This window comes from Salvelinus sp. IW2-2015, unplaced genomic scaffold (genome assembly GCF_002910315.2).
Source record: "Salvelinus sp. IW2-2015 unplaced genomic scaffold, ASM291031v2 Un_scaffold3607, whole genome shotgun sequence".
Classification (NCBI taxonomy): domain Eukaryota; kingdom Metazoa; phylum Chordata; class Actinopteri; order Salmoniformes; family Salmonidae; genus Salvelinus; species Salvelinus sp. IW2-2015.
This window is the reverse complement of record NW_019944885.1, coordinates 5,315-18,992: the sequence shown is the minus strand read 5'-3', so window position 1 is coordinate 18,992 and position 13,678 is coordinate 5,315. Positions and strand designations below refer to the sequence as shown.

The 13,678-nt window shown below is 44.3% G+C and overlaps 1 pseudogene; it reads left to right on the top strand.

Moving 5' to 3' along the window:
- Positions 1-12,561, top strand: part of LOC112076176 (rho GTPase-activating protein 19-like) — a 26,002-nt pseudogene extending 13,441 nt beyond the window's left edge.
- Positions 12,562-13,678: the final 1,117 nt, after the last annotated feature.

The following is a 13,678-nucleotide window of genomic DNA, read 5'->3' as shown; positions in this document are numbered from 1 at the left end:
GAACTGTTCTCTGTCAACTTACCTGGTTAAAATAACTTGATTAAATATTATATATATATTTAAACAGCCTATCAACTTCTATGCAAAGGAGATGTGTTGCGCTGCATGAGGCAAATGGTGGTCAACCAGTACTGACTGTTTCTTTTTACACCCCTACATTTAAGAGGTATCTGTGACCAACCGATACATGTCTTGTATTCTCATTCAAGTGAAATCCATAGATCAGGGCCTGATTAATTATTTCAGTTGACTGGTTTCCTTTATGAACTGTTAACTCCAGTAAATCTTTGAAGTTGTTTCATGTTGTCTTTATATTTTTGTTCATGTATACATACTTTATATTGCTGGTTTAAATTTGCACTGAAAACATTTTAACCCTAAATAATTTCATTAAAAAAAATTAATAAATAAAACCTTTTTGTTTTTTAAATCATATTTTTTGGAGTGCGGAATGATTTATCAGCGCGTGACCCGCCGCTGCTAAATGAGTATTGGAGAAACACTGCTGATTGATTCACTACATATTTGATTTATTGACTGATTCCAGTTGATTGATTCATTGATTGTCAGACTTACATGTTAAGGGCCTGTTCAGTGGTGCTAGGTGGTTTATTGTTTCATTGATTGATTCATTGATGATCAGACCTGCAGGTAGAGGGTCTGTTCAGGGTGCCAGGTAACAGTGTCGGCAGCAGGCCCTGAAGGAGCAGCTGAACAGCGGCGCAGACATCGACCTGGAGCGCAGGGGCTTCCACCCCAACGACGTGGCGCGACCCTCCTCAAGACCTTCCTGGGAGAGCTACCGTGAACCCCTCCTTACGCACCAACACTTCCACGCTCACTCAACATTAGCACGGCCTACCTCCTGTCTGAGCACCTCCCACTCTCTTCCTGTCTGAGCACCTCCCCACTCTCTCCTGTCTGAGCACCTCCCCACCTCCTCTCTGTCTGAGCACCTCTCCCACACTCTCTCCTGTCTGGATCTCTCTCATGTTGTTTTTCAGTGACAGCGAAAGCTAATTTAGCTAGCTAACGTTATTTAGCTACTGTAGCTCTGACAATCAAGTGACGTGTTGTGGCAAAATACAATTTCTGTGCATCACACAGCTACTCTGAACAACAATACGGTGCAAAGCATTTCTTTCTGCGCTGTCGCTGAATTACAGCAAGACTCCATAGTTAGCTAGCTAGTAGTCGCAACAATAGACCACAGCAGTGAGTTGTCATTGGTCGACTTCGTTTTGAATGGCCCGGTTTGTTGATTTTTAGACCATTCATTTAGACCACTCACTCCTGAAGTGAGATCTCCACTCACCTGAGGCACCAGGCCATGCAAAAGCAACTCTCCACCATTATGCCAAGTCAAGCTGGTCTGAATTGCCAGTGAGTGTGTACTTGTGTGAAAGAGGTGTCTTCAGCTCACTGATCTTCAGAGCTATGAGGAGCTATGACGATAGTGTCTTCTGGCCGGAGTAGTATCTTCTGGCCAGAGGAGAAACGTAACGAACGTAGCTTTCATTTTCAAAAAGTAAAATTACTACACACCGTTTTATAGGGTTACGGTTCCCACACGGTCATATGTGRTATCTGTGTCTCCGAACACCTGTGTGTAAACGGAAGGCAGACACTACAAACATGTTGTCATTGAAAATACTGTTGGCTGCAACTGTTAAAACAGTCTACAGTAAGTGCATTTGTGAAATTATGTTGATGTGATATGAAAGTAGAGGGCTTTATGTTTCTGGAACTGTACCGCAATTGAGAACCGATTCACATTTAGATGGAGTATTTTGATGTTTCGGTTGCCAGAGCCAATTCGCCTCTAAACAAAACATGTAAGGTCCTTGCACTATAGTAACGTTAGACTTCTTTAGTCCATTATTGGGCTAGCCAACCACCACACCATCATCATCAAACGTGTGTGTAAGAGGGAGAGAGATTTGGTGTGTGAGAAAGTCAGTGTAAAGATAAAACGGTTGTTTAAAGTTTTGCCTAGATCTTCAGCATCTGTGTGTGTGTTCCATCAGGGGTACGGTGTGCAACGTGGTGATCAGCCAGGATGCAGGGGGATCTTGGGGCGGCAGTGGGGTTGGTGGCCGCCCGCCCGTCATCTTCAACCCAGACTTCTTTGTGGAGAAGCTACGTCACGAGAGACCTGAGGGGTTTCAAGAGCTGGTGCTTAGCAACATCAGCCGCCTCATRGACCTTCCCGGTGCTGAGTTCTCTCTGCTGTTAGGGGACGAGGGAGGGCACAAGACACCCACAACGGCCGGAGGGGGATTCTTCCGCTCCTTCAACTTCCTCAAACGTAGAGGTGAGASAACTGCCATGAGGATCAACCAAGGGTGTCTTCACCTGGGGTGTGTTCAGCAGGATGCAGTGTAGAKCAAACATGCATGTCTGAAATGTAGAAGAAGGTATCGCGATGGTTTTACTCATTGAATTRTTATCTGCAACGTTTGACAATGTTTGGCTACTGAACGTGGCCCTGGGTTGCAATAATGTTGAATAATAATATAAATGTACAGCACTCAGATTCTTGTCCTTTGGCTGTTGTCATCATCACAGATAAAGAAGTAGTGTTCGGGACTCCTCTGACAGAGGGAGGCATCGCCCAGATTTACCAGCTCATCGAATACCTCAGCAAGAGTGAGTTGATCATGTTGTTACAGTTCCCATCTGAGGCATGATCCCTGAATGTAATTCTCTCTTCTGTCCTGGCACCCCAATGGTAGAACCCGCTAGGACAGCGGAGTCCCTGCCCATCTTCCGAAAACATCTGAAACCCAATCTCTTCGAAGAGATTCTTAAATCATCCCACAGAACCCCTCCCACCCCCGTTTTCTAGCTCCAACTTTGTTGATAGCTACTTTATTGAGGAAAAATGTACTTAATATGCCTGTGATATGTGGTTGTCCCACCTAGTTATCTTAAGATAAATGCACTAACTGTATGTCGTAACTGATAAGCGCTTCTGCTAAATGACTCAAATGTAATGTAAAATCTTATCAGAAAGTAGGATAAACTTGCTGTACTGCCATGCAGTGTTGTAGTACTCAAGTCTGTAGGACCAGCTTTCTGCATTAAGCAATGGAGCTTTTAGCACTACCAAGGGAGTCGCGACTCGAATGTAAAAGACTCTGACTCGAACACTAAGGACTCGGTGTAGTGTGTCCACCCCCCCAAAACGACTTTTCATTTTAGATTCTCCCGGACTGTCAAGTTTTTTATTTTTTATTTTGATTGTTAGTTCTCAAAGATGATCTTAAAAATGTACAGCTCCATTATCTTTTCTACACTGAACAAAAATATAAACCCAACATGTAAAGTGTTGGTCCCATATTTCTTGAGCTGAAATCAAAGCTCCCAGAAATGTTCCATATGCACAAATTGGAGTGTGAAATTGGCATGCCAACTGCAGGAATGGCCACCAGAGCTGTTGCGAGAGAATTTTATATTAATTTCTCTATCATAGACTGCCTCCGTCTCCAACCTRATGCTTCAGCATGATAATGCACGGCCCCATGTGGCAAGGATTTGWWCACAYTTKCTGGAAACTGAAAATGTRCCAATTCTGCCATTGCACCAGACATGTCACCCATTACGCATGTTTAGGATGCTCTGGATCGACATGTAAYACAACGTGTTCRGGTTCCCACCAATATACAGCAACTTCACACAGCCATTGAAGAGGAGTGGMACAGAATTCTACAGGCCACAATCAACAGCCTTATCAACTCAATGCAAAAGAGATGTGTTGCGCTGCATGAGGCAAATGGTGGTCAGATACTGACTGGTTTTCTGATTTACTCCCCTACATTTCTTAAGGTATCTGTGACCAACCGATACATATCTGTATTCTCATTCATGTGAAATCCATAGATCAGGGCCTGATGAATTAATTTCAGTTGACTGGTTTCCTTACATGAAGTGTAACTCAGTAAAATCTTTGAAGTTGTTTCATGTTGTCTTTATATTTTTGTTCAGTATACATACTTTATATCTGCTTTTAGTGGTTTAAATTTGCACTGAAAACATTTTACCCTAAAATCATTTCTATAAAAAAAAAAGTTATAATAAAAACTCACAACTTTTGTTTTTTAAATCATATTTTTTGAAGTGACGGGAATGATTTATCTGCGGTGACCCGCCGCTGCTAAATGAGTATTGGAGAAACACTGCTGATTGATTCACTACATATTTGATTTATTGACTGATTCCACGATTGATTGATTCATTGATTGATCAGACTTACATGTTAAGGGCCTGTTCAGGGTGCTAGGTGGTTTATTGTTTCATTGATTGATTGACTGATGATCAGACCTGCAGGTAGAGGGTCTGTTCAGGGTGCCAGGTAACAGTGTGCGGCAGCAGGCCCTGAAGGAGCAGCTGAACAGCGGCGCAGACATCGACCTGGAGGCAGGGGGCTTCCACCCCAACGACGTGGCCACCCTCCTCAAGACCTTCCTGGGAGAGCTACCTGAACCCCTCGCTTACGCACCACACTTCCAGCTCACTCAAAATAGCAGGTACCGCTGTCTGAGCACCTCCCCACTCTCTCCTGTCTGAGCACCTCCTCCTCTCGTCTGAGCACCTCTCACTCTCTCCTGTCTGAGCACCTCCCCACTCTCTCCTGTCTGAGCACCTCCCCACACTCTCTCCTGTCTGAGCACCTCCCCACACTCTCTCCTCCTGAGCACCTCCCCACACTCTCTCCTGTCTGAGACCTCCCCACTCTCTCTCTGTCTGAGCCCCTCCCACTCTCTCTCCTGTCTGAGCACCTCCCCACTCTCTCTCCTGTCTGAGCACCTCCCACACTCTCCTGTCTGAGCACTCCCCACTCTCTCCTGTCTGAGCACCTCCCACACTCTCTCCTGTCTGAGGACCTCCCACTCTCTCTCCTGTCTGAGCCTCCCACTCTCTCTCCGTCTGAGCCTCCCCACTCTCTCTCCTGTCTGAGCACTCCCATCTCTCTCTGTCGAGACCTCCCACTCTCTCTCCTGTACTGAGCACTCCCCACTTCTCTCTCCTGTCTGAGGCACCTCCCACTCTCCTGTAGCACTTTTTATTTCAAAGACCTACAAAAAATCACACCATGGCGCTCAAAAATAAGTGGTATTGATGTTCAGTTTTTAATATAACTGTACCCCATGAGACCCATACTGAAGTGTCTTGTGTGTGTTCTGTCCCATCCCCATCTTCCCCTCTTCTCTCTCCTCTCTATTCCCCCAGACATGACTCTGTTTGATGAGAAAGGCAACAAGACGTCAGTACCTGATAAGGAGCGTCAGATTGAGGCCTTACAGCTCCTCTTCCTGCTGCTGCCCCAGGCCAACCGCAGCCTCCTCAAACTGATCCTGGACCTGCTCTACCACACCGCCAAGCAGCAGGACAAGAACAAAATGTCCGCCTTCAACCTCGCCCTCATGTTTGCCCCCCACGTCGTGTGGCCCAGAGATGTATGTACTTTAACTGAAATCAAATGTGTTTTTATAAAGCCCGTTTTTATATCGGCAGTTGACACAAAATGCTTTACAGATACCCAGCATAAAACCTCAGAGAAAGCAATGCCGAGGCAGAAGCACAGGGACTAGGAGAAACGCCTGAAGCTGGACTGTGCCGTGATCATTTATCATGTGGATCAGAGTTTCTCAAACTCTGTCCTGAGGCTTGTTGTCCTAGCACTACACAGCTGATTCAGATAATCACAGCTTGACCATGACTTCCTTATTTCAATCATCTGTGTAGTGCATAATATATAAGTATTCAGACCCTTTGCTATGTTTCTACAACTTGATTGGAGTCCATCTGTGGTAAATTAAATTGATTGGACATGTTTTGGAAAGACACATGCCTCTCTATGTAAGGTCCCACAGTTGACAGTATGTCAGAGCAAAAAAACAAGCCATGAGGTTAAAGGAATTGTCTGTAGAGTGCTGAGACKGGATTGTTTTGAGGCACAGATCTGGGGAAGGGTACCAGGTGCCACAAAAAGCACAGAAAGCACAGTGGTCTCAATCATTCTTAAATGGAAGATGTTTGGAACCACCAAGACTCAATCGGGGGAAAGGGGTCTTGGTCAGAGAAGTGACCAAGAACCCAATGGTCACTCTGACAGAGCTCAGAGTTCCTCTGTGGAGATGGTTGTCCTTCTGAAAGGTTCTCCCATCTCTGCAGCACTCCACCAATCAGGCCTTTATGGTAGAGTGGCCAGARGGAAGCTGCTCCTCAGTAAAAGGCACATGACAGCCTGCTTGCAGTTTTCCAAAAGGCACCTAAAGACATTCAGACCATGAGAAACAAGATTATTTGGTCTGATGAAACCAAGAGTGAACTCTTTGGCCTGAATGCCAAGTGTCATGTCTGGAGGAAACCTGGCACCATCCCTATGGTGAATCATGGTGCTGGCAGCATCATGTTGTGGGAATGTTTTTCAGAGGCAGGGACTGGGAGACTAGTCGGGATCGAGGGAAAGATAAATGGAGCAAAGTACAGAGAGATCCTTGATGAAAACCTGCTCCAGAGCACTCAGGACCTCAGNAATCACACCATGGCGCTCAAAAATCAGTGGTATTGGTGTTCACAGTTTTTAATATAACTGTACCCCATGAGACCCATACTGAAGTGTCTTGTGTGTGTTTTGTTTCTGTCCCATCTTCCCCTCTTCTCTCTCCTCCCTCTATTCCCCCAGACATGACTCTGTTTGATGAGAAAGGCAACAAGACGTCAGTACCTGATAAGGAGCGTCAGATTGAGGCCTTACAGCTCCTCTTCCTGCTGCTGCCCCAGGCCAACCGCAGCCTCCTCAAACTGATCCTGGACCTGCTCTACCACACCGCCAAGCAGCAGGACAAGAACAAAATGTCCGCCTTGAACCTCGCCCTCATGTTTGCCCCCCACGTCGTGTGGCCCAGAGATGTATGTACTGTAACTCAAATCAAATGTGTTTTATAAAGCCCGTTTTCATATCGGCAGTTGACACAAAGTGCTTTACAGATACCCAGCATAAAACCTCAGAGAAAGCAATGCCGAGGCAGAAGCACAGAGTTTCCCAAACTGTCCTGAGGCTTGTTGTCCTAGCACTGCACAGCTGATTCAGATAATCACAGCTTGACCATGACTTCCTTATTTCAATCAGCTGTGTAGTGCATAATACATAAGTATTCAGACCCTTTGCTATGAGACTCAAAATTGAGCTCAGGTGCATCCTTTTTCCATTGATCATCCTTGAGATGTTTCTACAACTTGATTGGAGTCCTCCTGTGGTAAATTCAATAGATTGGACATGATTTGGAAAGGCACACACCTGTCTATATACGGTCCCACAGTTTACTGTATGTCAGAGCAAAAAACAACCCATGAGGTTAAAGGAGTTGTCTGTAGAGCTCCGAGACGACAGGATTGTGTCGAGAGCTGGGGAGGGTACCAGGTACCAACAAAAACACAGTAGTCTTCCATCATTCTTAAATGGGAGAAGTTTGGAACCACCAAGACTCATGACCAAACTGAGCAATCGGGGGAAAAGGGTCTTAGTCAGGGAAGTGACCAAGAACCCAATGGCCACTGTGCCAGAGCTCCAGAGTTCTTCTGTGGAGATGGGATAACCTTCCAGAAGGACAACCATCTCGCGCTTGCAGTTTTCCAAAAGGCACCTAAAGACTCTCAGACCATGAGAAACAAGATTCTCTGGTCTGATGAAACCAAGATGAAACTATTTGGCCTGAATGCCAAGTGTCATGTCTGGAGGAAACCTGGCACCATCCCTACAGGGAATCATGGTGGTGGCAGCATCATGTTGTGGGGATGTTTTTCAGTGGCAGGGACTGGGAGACTAGTCGGGATCGAGGGAAAGATGAACAGAGCAAAGTACAGAGAGATCCTTGATGAAAACCTGCTCCAAAGCACTCAGGACCTCAGAATGGGGCAAAGGTTCACCTTCCAACAGGACAATGACCCTAAGCACACAGCCAAGACAATGCAGGAGTGGCTTTGGCACAAGTCTCTGAATGTCCTTGAGTGGCCCAGGCTTGAACCTGATCAAACATCACTGGAGAGACCTGAAAATAGCTGTTTAGTGACGCACCCCATCCAACCTGACAGAGCTTGAGAGGATCTGCAGAGAAGAATGGGAGAAAATTCCCAAATACAGGCGTGCCAAGAATACTTATGTAAATGTGATATTTCTGGGGGGGGGGTTTATTTACACATTTTCCAAGATTTCTAAAAGCTTGATTTTTTTCTTTGGCATTACGTTTTTTTTGAAATTTTTTTCAATAAGGCTGTCGTGTAAAAAAAAATATATAGAAAAGGTCAAGGGGTCTGAATACTTTCCGAATGCACCTTATGTAAGTACTGTACACTTTTAAATGTAGGCTATACTGTCCTGTAGTCATGGCGATTGATTCACTTGCCTAGTAGAACCTCAGATATACACACTGGCCCAGAAATGTGTTCTGTGCTCAGTGTTCTGTTCGGGTACAGCCTATCCTCACGATGCACTATGTTATGAATTGTAGGATCAGGAATGTGATAAAAATAAAAATGCATTACATTTAGATGTGAATAGAAATAATTAGGTAGGTGGTTATATTTGTCCTATTTCACACATGTAGTGTTACGCATGTATGAATTATATTTTTTGCATATCCCAACTCCCCCTGAGACCCTTGGAGAGTGGGGTCACGGCCAGGGTCTGCCATCATCGACGGCGACCCTGGAGCAATTAGGGCTAAGTGCCTTACTCAAAGCACATCAACACGTTTTTCACTTTGTCGGCTCTGGGATTTAAACAAGGGACTTTTCAGTTACTAGCCCAACGCTCTAACCACTAGGCTACCTCTGACTGATTGATTTTCACTCTTCTACAGTAATTTTTGTGTGTGTTTGTTTCATCCAGATGGTGGCCAGTGACCTCCAGGAGAATCTGAAGAAGCTAAACAACGGCATGGCCTTCCTCATCAAACACTCCCAGAAACTATTCAGGGTCAGAGAGACTAACTTCACACTCTGGGCTAGTTTCCCAACCCAGAATAAGCCTAGTCCAGAGGGGCTTTCTATAAAGCAGGATCNACTATTCAGGGTCAGAGAGACTAACTTCACACTCTGGGCTAGTTTCCCAACCCAGAATAAGCCTAGTCCAGAGGGGCTTTCTATAAAGCAGGATCGAAGAGTTAGCAGAATATTTAGGCAAGTTAGCTGGCTAACTTTAAAAATAATTGAAAGATATTCTTGAAATGAGCATGGTCTAATTGATTCAACAAACAAAAACACATGTCTAAGTTTAGCTTCTATTTTAAAATCTATTGTTATTTCTGGTTGCTTTTCAAAGTTAGCTGGCTAACACATTAATCCTGCTTTGTACTATGCCACACTGGACTAAAACACTCCGTTGAGAATACCTCATACTATTGGCTTCAACTGTGTCTGGGAAACCGGCCCAGTTGTCAGTGTTATTTTATAAGGTCTGGGGAACATGGGCTACAATAAGGTAATGATTTGTGTCAAGCACAGAAGAGAAATAGAATCATTATTTTTAGTGTGTTTTGATGGATAATTAGTGTGTGTGTGTGTGTGTCCACTCAGGCTCCTATGTACATGAGGGAGCATGCCAGAATGCACTTCACAGGATCTAAGACCCTGCAGACCAAGGTTAGTAGTAGGACTCTTTCACCTGCTGGGTTTACATCARCTATGCCATTAAAGGATGTTGCACTTCTRTCAAACAAAGGACRATATTAGATCAAACTGGGGCAAGTGTTCATGAAGCGTCTCAGAGCAGGAGTGCTGATCTAGGATCAGATCCTCCCCCTTTCCAGTCATCATAATCTGCAAGGCCAAACTGATCCTAGATCTACTACTCTGAGACGCTTTATGAATACTGTATAGGTGTAAGCATCCCAGTTTAGCAGAAGGCCTAGGGGAATCTATTGCCCCAACTTGTTTACACCTTTCTAGTCTTTTCAGATCTACCGAGGGTAAGTGTCTAGGTGCTAGAAATGTTCTAGCTGTGGTTTAGACATGTCTAGCTGGGTTTAGACATTCTAGCTGGGGTTTAGACATGTCTAGCTGGGGTTTAGGGGTGTAGATCAACTTTATCTCCCTCTTAGCTGAAATGTGTTCTGTCCCATGTTGCACCCTATTCCCTTTATAGTGCACTACTTTATATAGGGAATAGGGTGCCATTTGAAATGTATCCAGAGACTTGTGTTGTGATGGAAACTAATAGCCCTTTCTCGCCCCCCCTCCCTCAGGATGATATAGACCTGTTATCTGTGGCTGGTTTCCCTGCCCCTGTTCCCCTGAAGAGGTGTTGGGTTGACCCGTCTCAGTACCTGTCCCCCTCCTCGTCGTCCCAGGGCAGCAGCACCACACAGAGGAGTCCCTGAAGGAGCTGTTCAGACACGTCCATGAACAAATGCCCGACTCTGCCAAGAAGAGAAACTCCTACCCAGGTCTCACTGCCGGACTGCTTCTTAGTATTCTCTTGTCTCCTTTTCCATACGAGGTGGATTTTACATTTCATGTAGATTAGAATGACTGGCTAAATCCCAGTATCCTGTCTCCTCATCCTCCATCTCTTTTCTCCTCCTGCAGCTTGCCAAACAGACCACCCCGGCCTGGCCCAGGGACACCCATCAACAACTACAGACCCCCCCGGCCCAGAGCAAGAAACACACCCGCTCCGCGCTCCTTCGGGGGATTCATCAAGGTGTGTGTCATTGTGTTTATGTGTATTTCACTTACAATTGTAATATCCAATCAACATATTTTGTTGATGTATTTTGTAAATGTTGTTACTTTGTATCCAATTTGACTTAGTATGTTGTAGTCACCATCTGTTACAACTGTTCTGTCTGTTGTATTGATGTAATCTTAGTATGTTGTAGTCACCATCTGCTACAACTGTTCTGTCTGTTGTATACGATGTAATCTTAGTATGTTGTAGTCACCATCTGCTACAACTGTTCTGTCTGTTGTGATATGAGGATCTTTAAGGACAATTCCTCCCCTTTTCAACCTATTCATTATGCCAAGCACCATACCAGTGAAAACGGGCATTTCTACGTTCTATAGATTAAAAAGTTATCTATGACATTATCAAAAAAAAATATTTATTGGTAAAGTGAAGGTTAAATAACTGTTCTGTCAACTGTCCTACCCTCCTGATCAAATGACACAATGAAAACAGAGAGACATAAGGGGGACCAACAGGCGTTGGAGAGGAGGGGCAGACAAATCTCCCCGGAGATGGTTGCTGCGGCGATGGGACGGCTGGGAAAGGAGAACGTCGTCCTGCAGTCGGTGAGCGACATTGACACCAAGAGACACACAAACACACTTCCTTCCACAGCTTTCCTTGTTTTCTCTAGATGTTCATGGTTGTGTGTGTGGCGTCTCCAGGTGAACAGTCCGGTGACAGTGAATAATAAGACTCCAGTCAGGTCAAGGCCTCTGATAGCGCGGCCTCAATAGAGAGAGGGGACTCAAACTATCAAAGGTTTGTTGCTTTTGGATTGATAACATGGCAATTCCCACTTTTTCTTAGACATTTACATATATTTTTGCGTATGTTGTATATCTTTCCTGATCACTTCAATGTCATCATTCAACATTACAATACAGCCACATTTCCACATCTTGTGAGCTTTGTTAACTTAGTCCGTTGTTCCCGTGCTCATTCATCTTCTTTCTCTTTTTTCTCCTTCATCTCTCCGTCTCCCTCCAGGACTCTCCATCCATCTCCAGGATGTGTTTTTCTCCTCCCTAGAAACGTCGATGTAGAGGATTGGTACTAGCAACACTGGACTTGTTTTTCTTTTTTTTTCTTTTATCAAGTAAACTATACTGTAACTTTGTAAATCCATGACGAATACAACATTAGTCCCCAGACAGACATGGGTTGCATCCCAATAATCTCTTTTTTCTCCTGAAGTGTGCTCTTGTTCACTTTCCTCAATGGGTTTAAAAGGAAATGACTGGATTACCTATATGGAAACTCCTTCTAGCCATGCCTACACAATCCAAGACTTTTCCATTTTGTGGGGAGTAGTGAATGAGTGCACACTTCAGGGGGAGAGATTATTGGGACGTAACCCAGGAAAGTACAAGACCAACTCAGTGTGGAGGCAGGGATAGAAGGGAGCTTTCTGGTTGGGGTCTGAGTGCCACTAATAACTTGAAACAGTTTTGTTAGACACTTTTACTGTTGTTCGCTAGCTGAGCCTACATAGATACTTTTACAGTTGACCACCTAGCTTGAGCCTACATAGATACTTTTACAGTTGACCGCTAGCTGAGCCTACATAGATACTTTTACAGTTGACCGCTAGCTGAGGCCTACATAGATACTTTTACAGTTGACCGCACAGCTGAGCCTACATAGAACTTTTACAGTTGACCGCTAGCTGAGGCCTACATAGATACTTTTACAGTTGAACAGCTAGCTGAGCCTACATAGATACTTTTACAGTTGACCGCTAGCTGAGCCTACATAGATACTTTTTACAGTTGACCGCCAGCTGAGCCTACATAGATACTTTTACAGTTGACCGCTAGCTGAGCCTACATAGATACTTTTACAGTTGACCCTAGCTGAGCCTACATAGATACTTTTCAGTTGACCGCCAGCTGAGCCTACATAGATACTTTTACAGTTGACGCCAGCTGAGCCTACATAGATTACTTTTACCAGTTGACCACTAAGCTGAGCCCTACATAGATACTTTTACAGTTGACCGCTAGCTGAGCCTACATAGATACTTTTACAGTTGAACACTAGCTGAGCATATATTGTACTATATGTAAGTATCTTGTTTGTTTTTTTAAATGTTCTTTTGAATCTGATGTTTGTACTACTCATCTGAAAATGTGCCGTTTTAATTTGACTAATATTCTAAGTCCCAATGGTTGCCCTACACACACAGCACACTGATGGGATGATTATATCCCCCTACAAAATGCTGATTAGCACCAGTCACATTCGTCTGGGGCCTGTTCCAAAAAGCTGGACCAGTGAGTTGGCCAGCAAACTGGCCCAAATTGCTTGAAATTGTTTGTAATGACTCAAGAGAAACAACTATTATACAAATGTAGATTATTTTAATCAACCAGGAAATCAAGAGATGAGGCAAAGGCTGTTAATCAAAGTTAGCTGCCTGATGTATTAACCCTGCCTTCTGGAATACCCCACAGCTCTTATGGTGTCTAAAGGCCAGTGGGTTTACTGATACTGTCTGTTAGCTCAAATGGCGCCCCCGTTCCCTATATAGTGCACTATTGGCCAAAAGTAGAGCACTACACTTTATAGTAGTGCATGTGGTGGTGTTGGAGAGACACTGGCTCAGGTTTTTCTTGAATCTATATCATACAAATACAGGTCAATACATATTGGATGATGATGAACAAATACGAGCTYAACAAACCAGCCTTTCTGTAATGGTATTTGCGTTTGGGAGAGATGTAGGTAGGGCTTCATTTTGGGACGACTATTTATTTTTATTGTCTGAGATTTGTGTATTAACTGATTGAACTCCTCAATGTGTAAAATGTCATATTTCACCTGCCTGGTTTGGCCTTTGAGGTTTGATAGTACAATGATGTGATTATWMTTTWATTTTTTWAACTGGAAGTCATGGGTTTTGGGTAGGTATTGGTTGGGACGCTAACGTTGAAAGATTTT